The sequence below is a fragment of the Carya illinoinensis genome, chromosome 7 (genome assembly GCF_018687715.1).
Source record: "Carya illinoinensis cultivar Pawnee chromosome 7, C.illinoinensisPawnee_v1, whole genome shotgun sequence".
Lineage (NCBI taxonomy): Eukaryota > Viridiplantae > Streptophyta > Magnoliopsida > Fagales > Juglandaceae > Carya > Carya illinoinensis.
Genome location: NC_056758.1, coordinates 35,064,752 through 35,073,993, shown reverse-complemented (window position 1 = coordinate 35,073,993; position 9,242 = coordinate 35,064,752). Strand labels below are relative to the sequence as shown.

At 20.7% G+C, this 9,242-nt stretch overlaps 1 long non-coding RNA gene across 1 annotated transcript; it reads left to right on the top strand.

Moving 5' to 3' along the window:
• Positions 1–6,382: 6,382 nt before the first annotated feature.
• Positions 6,383–7,603, top strand: LOC122317120. The gene is made up of 2 exons (XR_006244379.1): positions 6,383–7,165; positions 7,338–7,603. It is a non-coding gene; the product is annotated as an uncharacterized LOC122317120 (long non-coding RNA).
• The last annotated feature ends 1,639 nt before the right edge of the window (positions 7,604–9,242 follow it).

Sequence of the window (9,242 nt, the reverse complement as noted above, 5' to 3'; positions counted from 1 at the left end):
ATTAATTGGAACAAAAAAGAACATATAATAAATATATTTATTTATATTATATACTTTATTGAATAAAATATTACATGCTAAATAAACATATAATTTTAAGCATGGATTGAATAAATGAAATAATTTGTAATATACAAGGAAAAAAAATACTTACAGTTTTTGTAGCTAGCAGGATATTTGTTGACTTCAGATCTTTTAGTTGAAAATATAATCCCTATTTTTAAAAAAGAAAAATGTATGTTATTTTTAACAAGAAATATATTTTTTAAAATTTTTAAAGAGATAAAAATGTTTTAATTTGTTGCAATTAATTTTGATTAGAGATATTATAATAATTATTTGTAAATACAAAAATAATACAATTGATAAACGAAGTTGCAAGAACTTGATCTTTAGTTGATATATAATAGTAAGAATAGTCATTTGTTATTATAATATCAAATTTAAAACATTAATAACATTCAAATGTTTTTTTAAGAATTTATTTTGGAATTTTTAATTAATGAATTATATAAAAGAAGTGATAAAAATTTATATTATATAATAAGTTTGTATTTATCTTATTTATTTTATTTATACATTTATTTTAAATGGTTAAATTTAATTAAAATAAAATCTAAATAGTTTAAATTAGAAAGAACATAAAATTAGGATGTTTTATTTTATAAATATTTATAGTTAAAGAATTGGTCATAAATGTCTTTTTTGAATTTATAGCTATAAATTTTATAGCTTGATAAATTCAAATTTACATAGAATCAATGTCTAAATATGGTATTATTTTTAAAATCACTATGTTCTATAGTGATTTTGAGATTAAAATTTGATGCAAACACCATTATTTAGATTGAAATCTATATTAAAATTTTTACTGACCATATGTTAATTAAGAAATATTTACAAAAAATAACATTTATATAATAACTATCATGAAATATGTTTGAAGAAATGAAATTGTTGTTAAAAAAACAAAATATTAAAGTATCGATGGACAAATAGAATGCAAATATTTTGAAAGAAAAAAAAAATTTAAGACATTTATAATTGTAATTGTATAATTAATATCTAAGAATAATTTGAGATTTATATATAGTATTGTGACAAAACAGTATTTTATAACTGTTGGTATTTAATTCTATTACATAGAGGAACAAAATATTCATCCTTAAACAAAAATCCATCCAGAACATTAAAATTTATATGCAAAGATTTTATATTTAAATATTAAAGTTTAAAGAACATATTTATAAAATTTAAAATTTTTAAGAACTGGAAAGAAGAAAAATAATAAATAGAAGTTTTTTTTTTATTTTTATTTTTTTATGTTAATAAATGTTTTAAAGATATAAATTATTAATAAAGTTCTGGATGGATTGATGTTCAAGGACAAATAAATGTTTAAGAAAATACAAACAGTTAATAAGTGAAATAATTTTAAAAGAAATGTATGAATTTACTTTTGTTAGGAAATAAATTTCACATCAAAGAGATGATGTGTAAATTTATGAACTAACAACATATAAAAGACAATTGTAAATATATACAAAGATTTTAAATAAAAGAACAATACATTAATACGTAGTAAATTTGTTATTTTTGAAAAAATTTCATAGCATTTGTTTATTAAAAAATTAAAACACAAATATGATAAATAGATTTTTGCATCATTTTAGCAAAAGCTAAAATAAAAAATATTTAAGACTAAATATGTACTATTAAATATATATTTATACAAAAAATAAATATTTAATATAATATTTAGAAATTTTATGTCAAAAGATTATAATGTTATTTAAATTTTGAATTTTTTGTTAATAAAAAAGGCCATATTTTTTACAACAAATAATGCATTAGATTTTTTTTTTTCTTTTAAAGAAATATGTACCAATAAATATATAATTGAACTAAAGATAAATGTTTAATATTAATAAAACAAATAAATACTTACAAATTTCTTACCAAATGATTATAATGTTATCTGAATTTTGATCTTCCTGTTGATAAGATAGTCCCTATTTTTAACAACAAATAATACATTAGAATTTATTTAATAAGAAAATATTTTTTTTTAAATCTAAAGTAATGTAAATTTCATTTATAGAAATGAAACCACCAAAATAAATGTGATAAATTTTATCTGAAATATAATCTAACTTTTTAAGCAAATAAATTAACAATTTATTGTTACAGTCAAAATAATAAATTTTTGAAAATAAATTTTTTATGGTTTTATAAAGATATAGTTTTAAGCATGAATTAAATAAAGCAAAGAATTTGTAGTATATAAAGAAAAATAATACTTACAGTTTCTTTAGCTAGCACGATATTTGTTAACTGCAGATCTTTTACTTGAGAATGTAATACCTATTAAAAAAAATGTATGTTATTTTCAAAAACAAATATTTATTTTTAAAATTTTTAAAGAGATGAAAAAGTTTTAATTTGTTGCAATTAATTTTGATAAGGGATACAATTGATAACATTCAAATGTTTTTTTAAAAATTTCTTTTGAATTTTTGAATTAATGAATTATATAAAAGAAGTTATAAAAATTTATATTATATATTAAGTTTGTATTTAATTTAAATTTTTTTAATTCATACATTTATTTAAATGGTTAAATTTAATAAAAATAAAATTTAAATAGTTTAAATCAGAAATAACAAAAAATTATAATGTTTTATTTTGCAAATATTTACAGTTAAAGAATTGGTCATAAAATGTTTTTTTGAATTTATAGGTATAAATTTTATAGTTTGATAAAATCAAATTTACATACAAATCATTGTCTAAATATGGTATTATTTTTAAAATCACTATGTTCTATAGTGATTTTGAGATTAAAACTTGATGGAAACACCATTATTTAGATTGAAATCTATATTAAAGTTTTTATTGACCATATTTTAATCAATAAATATTTGTAAAAAATAACATATATATAATAAGTCTCATGAAATATGTTTAAAGAAATGAAACTGTTGTTAAAAAAACAAATTATTGAAGTATGAATGGATAAATAAAATGCAAATATTGTAAAAGAACAAGAAAAATTAAGACATTTATAATTGTGTAATTAACATGTAAGAATAAATTGAGATTTGTATATAATATATACAATGATTTTACATAAAAGAAACATATAGTAATATGTAGTAAATTTTTTATTTTTTAAAAAGTTTCATAGCATTTGTTTATTAAAAAATAAAAGTCAAAATATGATAAACAGATTTTTGCAATATTTTAGCAAAAGGTAAAATAAAAAATATTTAAGATTAAATATGTATTATTAAATATATATTTATACAAAAAATAAATATTTACTGTATTATTTCAAAATTTCTTTTCTAAAGATTATAATGTGATTTGAATTTTGATTTCTTTATTAAGAAGAAAGGCCTAATTTTGACAACAAATAAGACATTAGTTTTTTATTTTTTATTTTTTTTAATTTTGAAGAAATATGTACAATTAAATATGTAATAGAACAAAAAATAAATGTTTAATATTTACAAAACAAATGAACACTTACAAATTTCTTACCAAATGATTATAATGTCATCTGAATTTTGATACTGCCGTTGACAAGATAGCCCCTATTTTTGACAACAAATAATATATTAGAATTTTTTTAATAAGAATATATTTCTTTAAAGATGTAAAATAACGTAAAATTCATTTATACAGATGAAATCAGCAAAACAAAATAGTTTAATAACTTTAGATACATCAATTTGAAACATTGAATCAATTTGATTTTTTGAAATATTTTTCATTTTCTTTTGTTTTATTTATTTTATTTATTATTTCTATTTATTCATATTTCTTATTTCTATATATTTATATATATGGATATATTATAAGATTTATATATTATATATTTGTATATTACATTATATATATTATATAAAATGAGAATTCCAATATTATATTTGTTGCCAATATAATATATTATTAGATGAATTTTAATCCTTTTGATGACAAAATAGCCACTATTTTTAACAACAAAAAATACAACAAATAAAAAAAAAAGAAGAAGAAGAAGATGTTATTACTTCAAAGAAGCATATTAATTTTTAAAAAATTAAAGCATATATATTTTTTTAAATGTTATATTTTTAGAGATAAAAAAATTTAGTCGTTATTTTTATTGTTATGTTTTTATATATTTTTTTTTCATTGAAATTGTTTTTTCACAGAATATAACATATGTTTAAAAATTTGAACAATTTATTCTTAACTTGAATCAATTTTGTTTTAGTTTAATTTTTTTACAGCAATATAATATTTTTTTCTAAATAATTTGTTGGTTGTTGAAGTGTTTTTTTAATAAATATGTATATTTTAATTTGATTTGTTCCCCCTTTTTTTTTTGTGTACAAAAATAAAATGATAAGTTGTCATTTATTGGTATGAATTCTTTATATATTTTAAAATATATTTTTCTTAAGTTACATGTAAAATTTTTACTCTATTTTATATTACTCAATATGATTGATCATCTTTAAGCTAATCAATGTTAATACTCAATATTATTGTTTTATTATGTGTAAGACTTTTAGATTGAGTTTATTCATGTTTCAAAGATTTTTTGAATATTGAAATAAATGGCTACTCTAATAATTGATTACATCTGTGTTGAAACAAATAAAAAGTAAAACATAAATAAGACAAAAATAGTACAACAATTGAAAATGGAAAGCATGAATAGATTTACTTACCCATCCTACAAGTGAATTTACTTTTATAAATTTAGTTTATATTTAGATTTATAACTATTCTTTTAAAAAGTTATAAAAATAAAGGAAAATAATTTTACTTAATAGTAAAATCTACAAAATGAAGAAAATAAATATGAAATCAATCTTATACTAATATATAGGTGGTGCAAATGATGAGGAAAAAAAACCAGAATCTGAAAAAAAAAAAAAAATAGACAAATTTGAGAGAATAACATAAAAGTAATATTAAAAAAGTATTAAAATTAAATTTCCCATAAAATTATCTCTAATTTAGAAAAATATGACATTTTCTAATTTTTTTTTTTTAAATTTAACTTATTTTTTTAAAACCTCTAAGATTCAATTGCTTATTCTTTATTTATTTTACTCTATTATTGTTTTATTATTAATTTTTTACCTCTATTTATAAATTTAAGAACTCAATATTTTTTCTTATCTTTTAAATTGTTACTTTAGTGAATATTTTAAACAAAAAATTAGATATTATAAATTTTTTATATTTCCATAATTATTTAAAATATTTTTAAAATTATAATGAATATGAGTATAATAAAAACTGTAGATAATTTGAAGTAAATAAATATAATAAAAAGGTTAAATGATTAGAAGGAAATATTAATATGAAAATAATATTTAAAATTAATCTTATACTAATCTATAAATGGTGTAAACGAAAAAAAAAAAAAAAAAACCAAAATCTAATAGAAAGCAAAATAGACAAATTTGAGAAAATACGGAAAAAGTAATTTTATAAGGACATTAACATTAAAATTCCCATAAACTTGTTTATAATTTAGTTAAAAATGAGATTTTCTAAATTTGTTTTTCAAATTTTACTTAGTTTTTAAAAACCTATAACATTTGATTTGCTATTGTTTATCTAATATATTAAAATAATATTTTTCTATTCGTTTTTTTTATTATCTTAGTTTGTTTATCTAATCTATTAAAATAATAATTTTCTATTTTTTTTTATTATTATCTTAGTTGTATTTAGAATTTTAACAACTCAATATATTTTTGTATGTTTTGAAATGTTACTTTATTGAATATTTTAAACAAAAAATTCAATCATTTTTATTGTGTATGATAATACTTTTATAATTAAATTTTTATATTTCCATAATTATTTTTAAAATTATTATTTAAAAAGATAATAAATATAATTATGATAAAAAGTGTAGATAATTGGAAGTAAATAAATATAATAAAAAGTTTACATGATTAGAAAAAAATATAAATAAAAAAATAATATTCAAAATTAATTTTATACTAATATATAAACTGTGTAAGTAATGGAAAAAAAAAACAAAAATCTAACAAAAATCCAATATGTCAATCTTTACGATTTCTTTATTATATTAAAATAATATTTTTGTATTTTTTTAGTGAATATTCTCTAGTGAATATTTTAAACAAAAATTTAAATAATATTTTTGTGAGTATGATAATATTTATATAATTAAATTTTTTATATTTCCATAACTATTTAAATTATTTTTAAAATCATTATTTAAATTTATATTAAATATGAGTAAGATTAAAAGTATAAATAATTAAAAATAAATAAATATAATATAAAGTTTAAATGATTATAAATATATAAATATTTATATATATAATTGAAAGTTCCGTCTATAGCTAGATATATATCTATGTAAATATATATATATAGAAATGGGCATAAAAGTAATTTGGCTCTAACCTACAAAGCCCTATATAATCATCTCTAAACCTAATCCTAACACTTTGGCCGCCTCCTTTCATCTCTCTCTCTCTCTCTCCCTCTCTCTCTTTCTCTTTCTCTCTCGGGCATTTCATCTTCCGTTTCCTCTCTCTCTCACAGCTTTCATCTTCTTGTTTGATTTATGTTTGTATTTTGTTTTTCTTTTAATGTTTTGGAGTTTCGTTTGCATCACTCATCTATTCCGTTTATTTGGGTTTTTTTTTTTTTTTTTTTTTTTTTTTTGTGCGTTTAGATCTAGATTGTTCTTTAGAGTATAATCTAAAACTGTTTATTTGGTATATTTTTTGTTGTTTTTTCATACTTTCAGATGAACATTATTTTTTACGATTTTTCATTTCTTTTTTTCCTTTTAGATCTGAACATATTTGTTTTTGTTTGATTTTTTTTGTCGTGTTTTGTTCTTGTTTTTGTCTCGTTTTATCTTGTTCTTATTGTCTCCAATTTTGTTGTTTGAAGTTTGAAATTTTGAGATCTGTACAACAACTATTTGGTTTTTCACTTATTTGGTTTTTCGGTTTTTTTTTTTTTTAATTTTTTTATCTGATTGAAATTTTTGGTTTGTTATTTGGATCTGTGGGTTTCTCGGTTGAATCTATTGTTTGTTGGGTGTCCCTCACATCGCCGCTCACATCCGCAGCAAATGGCCACTCGTGGGAGCGCACGGCCACGCCGGAAGGTGAAATTTTTTTCATTTGTGCAATTTTTTGGTGTATTGATATATATTATCACTATACATATACTTTACATGTAGAGTGAAATTCTTCAATCCGATAGTTTTTTTTTTTCAAAAATTTAGGAATTGGGTTTTGTTTTTTTGATTAACTGTAGTTTTGTTTTCCTATTCTCAGCACACAACAACAAAGTAGAAGATGAAATTTCAGAAGATTGAATTTGTATATGATGCGTTAAATTTTTTTGTTCGGTGTACTCTCTGTAAATAAAGATGTAAATATGCAAACATAGTTTTTTTCTTTCGATTTTTTTTTTTTGCTGTAATACATATACATATCATCTAATTACATAATGTAACAAATTCATTCATTCATACAAGACAGTTAATTTTTGCAATATACTGAGGAAAACAATAAAAACGTACCTACAATTCAATTGCTGACAGAGTGTAGAACGCAGTAGAGAGCCACAACGAAATGAAATGAAAGAAATTTGAATATTTAAACTGCAGTTCAATTCAATTTATCAGATGAAGAGATCAGAAATAACTGTAAAAATACAATATAACCAAACCGGCAAAGCAAAACGACACTGAGGACAACAAAGCAAATAATAAAAATAAGGGCAAAATCGGAAAAAAAAAAAGAGAAAAAGAAATCTGTCGGTGGGAAGTTAAAATGACAAAAACAGCTGTCGGTGGAATACAACTAAAACGTAAACTACTGTAATTGCCAAATAAAGTGAAGGGTAAAATGGGAAAAAAATGTTGGAGCACAAAAAAAAAAAAAAAGGGAGGAAAAAATATTTACTGTTCCTAACACTGTACATCGCGGATTCTCGCTTATATTATCACTATAGATATATTATGTTTTCATCATCTAGTAACAACATTTTTAATACTTGTTTTCAACTAATTACACGTACGTACGGGAATAGTTATTAGGCCTGAACAACCGACCCGACCCGACCCGAAAATGCAAGATTCCGACCCGACCCGAACATAGAGGATGTCAAAGTAGCCAGTTCCGAACCGATCAAATTAACCGATTAGCCGATCCGATTTTTTTCGGAAATTAACCGATTAACCGATTACCCGGTTTTTTTTTTTTTTTCTCTCTCTCTCTCTCTCTCTCTCTCTTCCTCTCTCTCTTCTAAGGATTACCCACATGTTGTTCTTTGTCAATGCATTAAATCAATGCATCTTTATCATTTTTTATTGATGTTATAGACTCTAACAAGTAACATGGTTCATTTTTGTGTTAAACTTGCTCTTTTAAGGCTTTTGTTTTGGTCCTTGGGTTTTATTTTATCAACGATATGTGTGTTTATTTGTCAATATCAAAAAACATATTTTAAAATAATACAAGATATACTTGAAGGCTTTTTTTTTTTTTTTTTAGGAAATATGCATCCTGTTATCATTTCATTCATAGTTCAATAATATTGGAATACTTTGAAGGCTTCATTGAAATAAATATAGCAGTTTTATCAACTATAGAAAAAAAAAAAAAATGATGCACTATAACCCAATAAACTAAAAATAGCTCATAAAGCTGAAATACATTGTTCTAGTTAACAATTAGTCTTAGAATGCAAGAGAAAACAAAATCTTGCATTATGCCTAACTTCCAAACAAAAATTTCCAGTTTTTTCTCCTTAACATCATTCTATTCCTACTTTTGTTGCAAACTTCCAAGTGTGATGGCTTCATAACACCATTTGGTAAGCTTATCTCATCATAAACCTACATGGGCAATTCAGAATGGCATAAATGAGTCAATGATCAATAGCCAGCATATATGGAAAACGATCAAATAAGGAATTTCAATAATCACCATGAGTTCAAGTTCAAAAAATTCAAGTAATCTTCAATCGGCCTCATTCAAAATATTCATCAAAGTCATCTCTACATGGAAAAAAAAATTATATTAAAAATATAATTAATTGAAATGATTATATGAAAATATTATTCAAATATGAATCTTACCAGTTTCTAACTTGTAACTTTCCGCATCTTCCATTACATCTTGGGAGTCATAATTAACGGAGGGAGCCATCAACCAATTTTGTGTGCAAATAAG